This window comes from Molossus molossus, unplaced genomic scaffold, assembly GCF_014108415.1.
Source record: "Molossus molossus isolate mMolMol1 unplaced genomic scaffold, mMolMol1.p scaffold_m16_p_10, whole genome shotgun sequence".
Classification (NCBI taxonomy): Eukaryota; Metazoa; Chordata; class Mammalia; order Chiroptera; family Molossidae; genus Molossus; species Molossus molossus.
In genome coordinates, this window is record NW_023425345.1 from 7,201,449 (window position 1) to 7,214,330 (window position 12,882).

General features: G+C 38.5%; 1 protein-coding gene across 11 annotated transcripts in view; it reads left to right on the forward strand.

The window, feature by feature from the left end:
* The window catches only part of RBFOX2 (RNA binding fox-1 homolog 2), a 292,073-nt gene that overhangs the window by 226,907 nt on the left and 52,284 nt on the right, over positions 1–12,882 (forward strand). The window lies entirely within an intron of this gene.

Consider the following 12,882-nt stretch of genomic DNA (forward strand, 5'->3'; position numbering starts at 1 on the left):
GATTATATTGTGGTAAGCTTTCTGTCTTTTTCACAGACTTTCTACTTTAGGAGCAGATATTCAACTACCTGGTTAATTCACTTTAGCAAGCATTTTCTAGAGATAAGTTATGTTTGTATCATTTGGTGAGGAAGTATATGATTCAGACCCTGATCCACTTAGGGGCTTTACTTGTGAAATCAACCATCATGTAACTGTGCTTCAGACAAAATGCAGTTATGTTCTGGAATGGGTATAGGGGAAAGTTTTGTCTGTTACTATGTGTATATCATCTGAATCATTCATTTTAGAGAAGTGGACTATAATAGAACATTCAATGCAAAATCTATGAAGAATAATTAAATATTTTATGATTCAGGAGACACTGAAATTGAGTTATGGCTATGTTCAAGGATATTCCAGTTTAACATTTAACATGTAGAAAATGCAAATTGTTTATGAAGACAAAATAAAGAATAAATTGTAGTGAAAGTTTGGTTGAGAAAAAGAATAATCCTTTGTGCGTTGTATAAATCAACAAATACTTTGAACAGAATAGACAACCAATCATTAATTGCATGTAGGGCCTTTCGTTTCCAAGGGAGCAGGTCGCTGACCCAGAGATTTCTTGTCACTTATTGCCAATGGAAGACATGATTCATGGATGTTTAAGGTTCTAAATATGCTTTCTGGAGATATGGAAGAAAGAGCTTTTAAGAGGTTGGTGACATTAAAACTATTGCAGGGTTCGTCATTTTTAACCTAATAGACTATTGGTTTGAATGACTTTGTTCTGAAATATTTATTTATCTGTTTAAATATTCATTGCTTTGAGATGGCAAAACTCAGCCTCAGGGGAGAGGTCTTGCTGGCTTTTCTCTGGGTAATTTGAAAGAGGTAGGGGTGTGTGTGTGTGTGTGTGTATGTGTGTGACAAATGATTTGCTGGCAAGTTTGTAGTATTGTTGGCTAAGTCTAGACCTGTCCTTAGACTTGCATGTACCAGATCCTGTAATTATGTTTATTCTACGTATATTGTGTTTCCTGACTTATTTTTATTTATTGTCTGTTTGAAAGAGCTCAAGATTGCACTTAGTTCCCCTCCTGCCCTCCATCTCCCTCCCCTTCGTGTGGCTGCAGCACACTCCTACTTTGGGTCCTAGTTTTTCGGTTCTCCCCACACTGAAAGGACCCACTGTTAGGCTTGCATGTCCTCTGTGGGTTCCATATAAGAAGGCAGTCCTCTACTTTCAGGTAATTTACATTTATCTGCACCATTACCTTCCTCTCATAACCTATTCCTTCCCTAATCCTGCCCTTCTAGAAGTGTAGATGCCTCAGGGCATTTTCTAGAGGCAGCTGCCACCACCATAATTCTCACCCATTCTGCCCAGCCGAAAGCGTTAAAGCAGTCTTTCTCAGGGTGGTGCCCAAACCACCTATACCTGGAGTACCAGGACCCTACTCCAGCTGACTGAGCAATAACTTGTGGGGGAAAGGATCTTGATTTAAAATGTGTGTGTGTGTGTGTGTGTGTGTGTGTGTGTGTGTGTGTGTGTTTTCCCCAGAGTGGTTGTTATGCATAAGATAATCTGGAAATCTCTGCACTCAGGGAACCGGGTGAACGATGGGTTTGTGGGTGTGGGAGCTGAGTAAATGGAAGTGGGTCCATCTGCATGGGGTTGGTGATCTGAGTGTGCAGACTGCAGCAGGAATAGATGTGTCCCTGGGCTCCTTTCTTGTAATCACTTCGAGTTAATGTTTCAGTTGGTGGTTGGATTTTTATTACTATAATTATAATCATATAATCATTCAATCTATTTTGTGAACTTACTTGAGATCCCAGCCATCAACTAAGTCACAGACAACCAACTGAAAACTGAACTATTGGAATTCAATCTGAACATAAAGATTGGAGAATACAGACAGGAAACTGCATGTAGAGGTTTTTCCTCCCAATTTCTAATTTACCTACAGACAGTCCGTAACACCTTATGGTTCTGGGTATAATTTATATTCACTGTGAGAGAAAATATATATATTTATCTAACTTTTGCTACTATTAAATTTAAATATGTAGGTAAATTGAGACTCTAGAATGAATTTACTTTATGTCTAGCAAATAGGCATTGCTTTGTTTTTATACATGTTTATTTATCCATTTTTATTTCTCTGGGTTTTCTTTCTTCTACACAGTTTTTTAAAATTATTTTAATTCTAGAGTATTTTAAATCCAGTTTTGTTCTTAACTTTCTATGATAACAGTTATATAGTTCTTTTTTCCCTTTGATTACATATATCTGGGCAGAAATCACTGCTTTTAATACAAGAGCTGAGAAGAATGACAGGCTTTTCCTTGGGCACTGTCAACCTAATGCATTTTGTAAACTTTTATACAAAGACAGGTAGAGTTTGAAATTTTGAGCCTATCTAAGCAAAACCCTGGGGATAAAGATAATGTTTGTTTTGTTTTGTTTTTTGGTTAATCCTGGAGGATATTTTTTCCTTTGATTTTTAGAGAGAGTGCAAGGGGAGGGAAGGAGGAGGAGGGGAGAGAGAGAGAGAGAGATCAGTGTGAGACTAGTCGATTGGTTGCCTCCTGCATGTGCCTTGACAGGGGCTAGGGATCAAACCTGTGACTTTTCAGTGCAAGGGCCGATGTTCTAACTACTAAGCAACACCAACCAGGGCCAAAAAATGATATCATTTATGAAATGCTTAAAGGCAAAACATTTCCTTTCTATTAGAAATCTAGAGAATTAATTTACTTTTTTCTACAGCATTAGGAAAATGATTAGTGACATTGGCAGTGGTGGTGAACTGATGAGAAGGTGCTGTACTTAAATAACAAAGTGATTCTTTTTGTGCTAGTGCAAATAAAATGAAGACTGATCTGTTTCTGTTGGTGATCCATTCTGGTCATAGATGTAATATGGGAATTGGGAAAATTTCCTCTTAGAATTTGCAGCCTGTTCATTGGAATCTACACAAGAGCTGACTAGATATATCAGTGGGATGCAGGATTACCAAACTAAAACTAAGTTGAAAAATAAATGGGAAGGTATAAACAAACAAAAATACCCTTCTCTCTCCAAGATTACATAGATTTTAATTGTTATTGAAAAATGAAGACAGTGGCCATTCTTTCTATGTTCTATAGCACTTTATGCTTAGCTTTGTTTCATAAATAACATTGATGTAATTATTAGTTTATGTGCCTTTCTCACCTTTTAAACTTGACCCTCCAAAAGCAAAGCCTTATTTTTGCTTTTGTGTCTTCCCTCCCCTCCTACAACTATGATGTTGTAGATGCTTAAATGTCGATAAATAACTGATTTAAGTAATACTCAGAATAATTAAGTAGGAACAGAGGCTATGCTTAAGAAACAGTTACAAAGCAGATTCATTTACCCCAAGCGGTATATAGAGCAAAAGATCCTACAGGATAGGGAGAGGTTTCAAGTAAGTGTAGTTGACTGGAAAAAAATGGTTAACTCAATTAACAGAAATAAGAAGGTAATAGATTGACTTTGTAGACACACAGAGTTTGTAATGTTAGGGGGACACTGAGGGTGGAAGGGTCTCGTCTGAATTGGAAATGTGCACCTGGAAGAACTGGAAGCAAGGAAAGAAACCTAACTAATTAGGACAGCTGTCAGTGAGTGTCGCTTGTTTGATTTAACCCTCACAACAACCCTCTGAAGTAAACGATCCATTTTGCAGATGAAGAAACAGGCTGGAAAGGGTCAAGTAAGTCATTTATCCATACTTGCTGGTAAGAGGTATAGTTAAGATTTAAACTCTGTACTGTCTTTCAGGTCATGCTCTTTCTTCTTTTCACTTAATCTCCCATAAAAATTTGGGAGAAAGTACATAGTTAGACCTAAAAACTACTTGGAAGCCACTCACAGTGGTTGAAATTCTGAGATTGCTGTAGGTGAGGGAATGGACTGATAAACGGGCTTAGATTTGGTTCTTGGATTATACATATTTTCTGTCAGATGCTAACTAATGTACTGCAATAGTATATTTGAATTTAGATTTAAAACGTTTAGCATAGTTCACATTGTACACCAAAAAACCATATATGATAATGTATCCCCTCTGTTAGTTACCACGTGTGATTTAAAGGAAAAAGACATTTGTGGCTGCCTCTGTGTCAACAGCAGCAGAGCGAGGGGTTGCACCAGAGACCTGCGAGGCCTAAGGTATCGCTGTCTGGCCCCTCACAGAACAAGTGCTGAGCCCTGCTTCCCACCGCACGTCCTTCCTAGGACTGGCTTCACGGAGAAGGGTCGAGTTGATCCTTTATGGCCAGCAACGTTTTTCGTTATACAAGATTATTCTTTTTTTTTTTTTTTTTCCTCACCCGAGGATATTTTTCCATTTTTTGTACAGATAGAGTGGGAGGGAGAGAGAGAGACAGAAACATCGACGTGAAGGGACACATTGAGTGGCTGCCACCCGCACGACCAACCAGGGCCGGGGACAAACTGCAACCGAAGTACGTGCCCTTAGCGGGAACCGAACCCAGGTCTCTCCGGACCGCAGGCCGACGCTCTAACCGCTGAGCCAAACTGGCCAGGGCATACAAGATTATTCTTGATAGAGGATGCAGCTTGGGGAAGGACACTGATCCCTGCTATAGCAGTCGGGCTGTGTTTAGGAAAGCACCCTATGTGGGGAATATTGAATAGTCTCGATTTATTGCAACACAGAATTACAGTTAGGGGCTGTGTATAATATGACTGGGGGAAAACTGGTTGAAGACCCTATTGGGGATGCCACGTGGAGCGGTGGCTTTAGACTTGGCTTGGATTTGGGTTTGAGTTTGCTCATGCCACTTACTAGCTGAGTGGTTTCAATGAGATACTTGATCTTTTAAATGCCAGTTTCTTTATCTGTAAAAGGAGAACAGTGGGAATACCTACTTTATAGGGGTTGAGAATTGAATGAATTAATGTATATGTAAAGTGCTTAGTGTATTTCTAGGTACATAATAAGCGTTCATTCCATGTAAGCTGCTAACCCAGGTGAGGGAGGGTCCAGAGTTCAGAATGTATTTAGTAGGGAATAGTGAACCTTTGTGTCACCAATTCAGCACTCATACCTGCTGCTCTGAATTGTACTGAAGTTTTGCATGTTTGCAGTGACCTCCCTAATGTGACCATTCACTCCTGAGAGGCATATTTCTAACTTTTGTTATGATGTCTTCAGCGCCTACCACAGTTGTAGACCCATAGTAGGTATTTCATTAATAATTCATTTCTGTGTCCTGCTGGTGTGGCTCAGTGGATTGAACGTCCTCCCGTGGACTGAGAAGTCCCAGTTCCATTTCCGGTTAAGGCACATGCCCGAGTTTCAGGCTTAATCTCCAGTAGCAGGTGTGCAGGAGTTAGCCGATCGATGTATCTCACGTCAACGTTTCTGTGTCTCTTCCTTCCTCTCTAAAAAATGAATAAAAACATACTTTTTAAAAAAATTCATTTTCGCCTTTGCCGCTTTGGCTCAGCGGTTAGAGTGTCGGCCTGCGGTCCAGAGAGATCCAGGTTCGGTTCCTGCTAAGGGCACGTACCTCGGTTGCAGTTTGTCCCCAGCCCTGGTTGGGTCCTGCAGGTGGCAACCAAGTGTGTCCCTTTCATGTCAATGATTTTCTCTCTCTCTCTCTCTTTTTCCCTCTTCCCTCCCTCCCTCCCACTCTATCTGAATAAAAAATGGAAAAATGTCCTCGGGTGAGGATAAAAAAATAAATAAAAAGTATCAATTGTGGTTGGTTTAGAGATTACATTAAAAAAACTTATTTTCTCAGATGAGAGACACTTAAGCTGCTGCTTTAGCCTGTGGTATTAAAAACAAAACATTTTCATACAAATACAGAGGTAAATTCTTGCCTAGACAGAATCATGTGAACTGTTATCTCATAGTTTGCTGGGGGCTGTAGTACTTTTCTGAATTTTTAACTCTGGAATATGACCTGGAAATTTAATAGAAATCAGCAACCATTTAACATTTTAAATAATAAAAATAAAAATACTTGGGACAAATTTCAGACATTGCAGACAGAGTATATGAGGTAAAATATGAAATTACTCCTATCCCAATTTCATGCCCTCAGTATGTAAGTATAAGGGTTGTTTTTTGTTTAACAAAAATAAAAATGCATTCCTATAAGTAACAAAGTAATCTACCAAGAACTGCTTGTTGACCTCCCTTTTCTGTCTTGCATCTTTGAAACACATAGTGCTGAGGCTAAAAGTGAATCCTGCAGAATGTTTTTACCTTTCTTCCCTCATCTCCCACTGCTAATTGATGTGTTTATTCAGTCGGCTGAGCAGCTTTGTCAAGTCTACCCCTGTGGGAGCACGGATACTGGGATCCTGTGTACTAGCGTGCCAGTGTCATTCCCAGCAGGGCTGGGGTGGGGGTGCAGGGAGGCCAGAGGCAGAGAGGAGCCCAGGCTGAGCTTGCGCAGTCCCCTTCGCCATGGTATTCATAACTGGGCAGGAGTGTCTTTTAGCCTTTACCAATTATTTAGTGGCCCCTCCGTGTCCTCTAAGATTATATTTATGCCTGAAGTTGTAGTGTAGATCCATGGAGACCTTTGGTGCTCTTACTCTCTTTCATTCACCAATCCACCTGAATTTGAATGTTTTCTTTCATATCTGTCGTCAGGCCAGTAGATCCTGTGAGGGCTTCTGAACCATCCTGCTTCATATAGGTAGATAGGTGAGCGGGTGGCTGGGCGGGTAGATGGAGAGATGAAGCATGGAATAATTCGAAGGAGAGGGAGATTATTTTATTTTCCTCTTAGGATGCCCAGAACAGCTACAGAGAAATCATCCACAGTACCCCAATCTTAAGATAATGAAGAGAACTTATACAGGGATGAGTGACAAAGATAGACTTTTCCCTGAAAAATTATGGGTAAAAATGTAAGGTTTTTATAGCATAATGTCTTAAGAACTGAACAAAGGGAAGATTTTTAAGTAAAGCAAACCTTAGTACCAAGCAGAAATGATTCTTGAGCACTGGAGACTGCTGAATTTTGATGCTGTATAACTTTAACAGACTGTTGTGAATCTTTTTCTCTAGGGAATGTCACTGTTATTTTCTTACAGATAGCACAATAATTCAGTGCTTCAGCATACTGGTTTCCTCTTATTGATTACATTTTTCTTTCATTCTCTTTTATATCAAAAATACTTTGTAGGCTTTATTGCAAAAGTAACATGCTGATTATTAGGAGTACAAGGGAACTTGGGAATTTTGGATAGATATGTTTACTATTTTGAATGTGGTGATGACTTCATGTGTGTACATTTGAAATGTGTACTGTACATATATGTCAAACTGACCAAATTGTACGCAATAAATAGATGCAGTTTATTGTATGCCAATTACACCCTGATAAAACTTTTTAATTTTTCGATTTAATGACAAAAATTTGGACTTACTTTGCTCTTAATATGTATTTCCATTTGTTAGTGAGGTTGAGCATTTTATCATATCAGCCATTTGTATTTCATCTTCTGTGAACAATTCAGTTTGCCTGTTTTTCTGTTGTGTTTCTTATCAATTTGTGTAACTTACTCTTGCGTTAGTGATGATAAAACCTATTGTGGCTTTCTTACCTGTTGAAAATATTTCCCCCTGTTGGCTTCACTCTTGACTTTGAGATCCATTTCTTCCCCCTTTCTTTTTCCCTCCCTATAACCCTTTTCCTTTCTTCTTTCCTTCCTAACTCTTAGCCAAATCTGCGTCTTCCCCCCCCCCCCCCCACTGGTATTTAGGTTTCCTGTCTCCAGACTCCAGTTACACTCCCAAGTGTTTTGTATTTTTATAGTTGTAGTTGTTTTATTAGACTTCATTCCTTTTGGATTTTTTTGGTATGGACAAGCAGAGGGGCTCTCATTTTATTTTCTTTCTGGTAGGTTCCCAACTTTTACAAATATTGTATGATAAATACCCACTCCCACCACTAAATTGAAATGCTACCTTTATCTTCTATTAAGTTTCCTTATAAACTTGACTCTTAGGATTATCATTGTTCCATTAATCCCTTTGTATATTCTTACCGTTTAATCACAGGAGTTTCATGGCAAGTTTGTTTTTTTTTTAAATCCTCACCCAAGGATATATATTTTTTTCCATTAATTTTCATATAGAGGAGGGAGGGAGAAAGAAAGAGAAACACTGATGTGAGAGAGACACATCAACTGGCTGCCTCCTGCACAACTCCGACCAGGGCTGGGGACCGAACCACAACCAAGGTATGTGCCCTTGACTAGAATCAAACCCAAGACTCTCTGGTCTGCGGGCCGACGCTCTAACCGCTAAGCCAAACCAGCCAGGGCTTATGGCAAGTTTTAATACATGATAGAACATGCCCCACTTCATAGTTTGTCCTTTCCCAAACTTTCCTAGTGGTTTTTCGTATACAAATTGGAAATACATTTAGTCCTCTTGCCTTCCCCCCAGACACATTTGCTTCTGATTAGAAATGACATTAGGTATACATTTTATTTTGGGAAGGATTCACATTATTATATCAAGTATTCCTCCAGAAAATACATTTTTCTATTTATTTGGGTCTTGTTTTATATATTCTATGTTTTATATTATAATAAAATGTTGTTACTCTTTTGAGTAACTGGTTACTGCTAGAAATCTGACATTTTTCATATTAGGTCTACTACAGTCTGTAGTTAATTCTTTTGGCTTTTCACAGTATATAGCCATATTTGTTAAGGATAGCTTATCTCTTATTTTTATTGTCTTATTATATGTATTAGTATCAATAATGATGGGTGTAATTATCTTCTGATTTTTAAAGAATAATGTGAAGTATTTCACAGTTTAACAGATGGTTGCTGATGGCTTTTATTGTCTTTTTGTTGTTGTTGTTGTTATAATTAACATAGCAACATGTTGACCAAGTATTCATTGTAACGAATTGTAACAGTTTGATACCACCACCCATAACAAAATATTTAACATTTCCATCATCCTAGAATGTTCCCCACCAAATTTCCATCAAGATCCCCACCCAAAAACACGACTTTTTCATTTCTTTTACCACAAATTAGTTTTTTCTATTCTTGCTACTACACTTCATATGAATGGTGTTTTGTGTCTGTTTTCTTTCATTAAATGCATTGTTAAGATTCATCCATGTTAGCCCTGGCCAGTTTGGCTCAGCGGTTAGAGCGTCGGCCTGTGGTCCGGAGAGACCTGGGTTCGGTTCCCGCTAAGGGCACGTACTTCGGTTGCAGTTTGTCCCCGGCCCTGGTTGGTCGTGTGGGTGGCAGCCACTCGATGTGTCCCTTCATGTCGATGTTTCTCTCTCTCTCTCCCTTCCTCTCTCTCCCTCCCACTCTATCTGTACAAAAATGGAAAAATATCCTCGGGTGAGGATAAAAAAAAAAAAAAAAGATTCATCCATGTTATAAGTTAATTCATTCTTTTTTTTTTTTTTTTGCTGTGTAGCATTCCATTTTATGAATAGACCACAGTTTATATTTTTTCCTGTTGATTTCAGTACAATCTGAGATTGGAGCAATTCTGAATAAGGCTTCCGTGAACAGTCTTGCACAAGTGTTTTTATACACGTACGCTTTTCTTTTGGATATATATAGGTAGTGTTTTAACTTCATAAAAAAAGGAGAACTGAAAAACAGTCCTATAAAGTACATGTACCATGGTACACTTTGATAAGCAATGTAAGAAAGTTCTTGTTGTTACACATCCTTGTCAGTGTTTGGTGTTTCAGTGTTTTAGCCATTCTAGAGTAAAATGGTGTCTCATTTGGTTTTAATTTCGTGTCCCTGGTAACACATCTTTGAGCTTCCCATTCATGTCTTTTCTGCCCATTTATATATCTTTTTCTGGGAGGTTGTCTGTCAAACTCGTTAGCCCATTTCTAAAGAAATACTTTGCCTTCATTATAATTTGTATTAGTTCTTTTATAGATTCTGGATATATGTCCTTTGTCAGATGTATGTGTTATGAATACTGTCTCCCAGTCTCTGTCTTATCTTTTTAGCTTAATGAAGTCCTTCAGAAAGCAGCTTTTTAATTGTTCTGAAGTCTAGTTTATCAACTTTTTCTTTAATAGTTTTTACTGTTTGTGTCTCAAGAATTCTTAGTTTATTATGAAGTTGTGAAGATTTTCCTGTTTTTTGTTTTTTCTAAAAGTTTTAGCTCTGTTAACATTTAGGTCTGTTAACTTTTGCATATGGAATAAGAGTTGAGGTTTATTTTATTTCCATTGGGTATTCATTTTTTTAATTTTTTAATTTTTTTATCCTCACCCGATGACATTTTTCCATTTTTTGTACAGATAGAGTGGGAGGGAGAGAGAGGAAGAGAGAGAGAGAGAGAGAGAAACATCGATGTGAAAGGGACACATCAAGTGGCTGCCACCCGCACAACCAACCAGGGCCGGGGACAAACTGCAACCGAGGGACATGCCCTTAAGTGGGAACCGAACCCGGGTCTCTCTGGACTGCAGGCCGACGCTCTAACCGCTGAGCCAAACCGGCCAGGGCCATTTTTTTATTTTTGAAACAACTTTCCCCCATTGATTCGATTTGATGCTTTAATATTGAATTATATGCATGTGTCTATCTCTGGTTTCTTTCTATCTCATTCATCTATTTGTCTATCTTTAAGCCAATACCACAGTTTTGATTACTGTAGCTTTATAATAATTCTAAAAACAGGTAGTGTAAGTCCTCCAATTTTTGTTATTTTTTTCAAAACTGTTTTGGCTATTCTAGGTCCTTTGTATTTCCATATAAATTTTAATAATAGCTTGTCAATTTCTGCAAAAATACATGCTGAGTTTTTGTTTGGGTCTGTGGAGTTTTAGGTAAATGATCATCTTAAGAATTATCAATCTTTCCAATCCATGATCACATATTTCTCCATTTATAGTAGCCTTTGTAGATTTTTCTGTTTTATTTTTTGCAGAATAACTGATTTTAGTAATGGTGGTTGACTCTTTAAAATTAGTGTGAGATCTTTATGTAGCTTTGGATGCATTTTGTTTGAGATAGTATAAGTTTTAATGGTCATCTAATTAATGTTGAAAGCCTGGCATGAGGTTTAGAAAATGCTGCTGAAAGTTCAGTTTCCTGCAGCTCTCAGTGGGTAGAGAATCCCTTCTTGAATTGAGTGGGGAGAAGGATAATTGGGGCTAAGAGAGAAAGAAAGCATTACTTCCTTGTTTGAAGGAAGTGATGCTCATGACTAGGAGGAAGCCAAGTGACATAAACCCAGATTTTCTTTAATTCCTAATGATTTGATGTCTAAAATATGGGGTTGGGAGGACATTTATCAAAGTGCTAAATAACATTTTGAAGCCATCTCTGCCAACAACTTCCAGAAGGACAATGTCTCAAGACTGCAGACTTGTGTATCTTTGGTAAAATAATGGCTTTACTTTTTGTGGAATAAAATGGGAGGTCAAGGGGTGAATTGTTTAGAAGGGAGGGCTTTGCCAAATCTATTACACAAGATGTAAACTCATCTTTTGTATGTTAACTTAAAAAAACAGAAGTAAGAGAACGACTGTGGAACCAAAATGGCTTCTAATAATTTCCTATAGTTACTGCATATTCTTTATTGTTATTTCAAATATCACACTGAATCCCAAGCAAACGTGTGGGAATAGATAGCATGTGGAGAGGAGTCTTACTATATTGTTAACTTGATAGTGCTGGCGGTAATTATAGAAAACTAAAGTTTTTTTCTGTCTGGGGAATTTTTGTGTATTCTAATTTATGGAAAGTTATTATTATTATTATTATGTTAACTTAGTAACCAAGACATAAATAAATCTGTATCTTGAAATCCAAAGATTAATTTTTTTAATAATATACTTTCTCTTCTATGCTCTTAAAATCGAGAGGTCTCTGTTATCTGGTTTTGAGAATTTAATTTATGTCATTCTACCTATTGCTATGAATTGTAATTTAATAATTTTTGTTTTCCCCTAAGAATCACTAAAGCAATAGAATGCCCTAAAGAAAATACTAATGGCCCAAACTAATTTCAACTTTTTTTTAAAGAATGATTTATTGATTTTGAGAGAGAGGAAGGGAGAAGGAGAGAACTGTGGACGTGAGAGTGCAACATCAGCCTGCTGCCTCCCGCACACCCCACCAGGGATCGAGCCGCAACCCGGGCTCGTGCCCTGACCAGGAATCAAACCAGCGACCTTTCAGTTGCTGTTATGGGACAACACGCAAGCAACTGAGCCACACCAGCCAGGGCTAATTTCAACTCTTACACAGTCGTCCCTCGCCATTTCGCTTGTCGACTTCTGCGGCTTCACTCTATGGCGGTTTTTCAAAATACAGTATTCAAGCACAGTATGGGGAAACCCGAAATACAGTATTCAAGCACAGTGTTGGACAACCTGCGGCAGAGTGAGGCTGTGAAGGCAGGCGAAGCCACAGGGCAGGGACGACTCTGAAATCAACAACCCCACTCCGGAAATTCACTCGCGCGGCCGAGCCTGCACTGCTTCCCCGCGGGAAACGCGGGCCGGCTGCACCTTACTTTGTGTGAGGGATTTCCTGGCATTTTTTAAAACTTGAAGGAAAATTTTTGACCCTTTGGTAGCTAGTCAACTTGAATATGGAGATGGACCTGTTTAATAACCACAAATTGACCCAAGTTGGGTATATGTTTGTGTGTCTGCATACGTGTGTGTGAATATTTTCCCCAATCCTAAACAGTGTTTTATTTTACCTGAGCAGTGAGGGAGTCTTCGGAGAAATTTGTATACTAACCTTAAAAACAATTATGTAATGGCCCTGGCTGGTTTGGATCAGCAGTTAGAGAGTCAGCCCGAGGACTGAAGGGGCTTGGGTTTGATTCCCAGTCGAGGGCATGTACC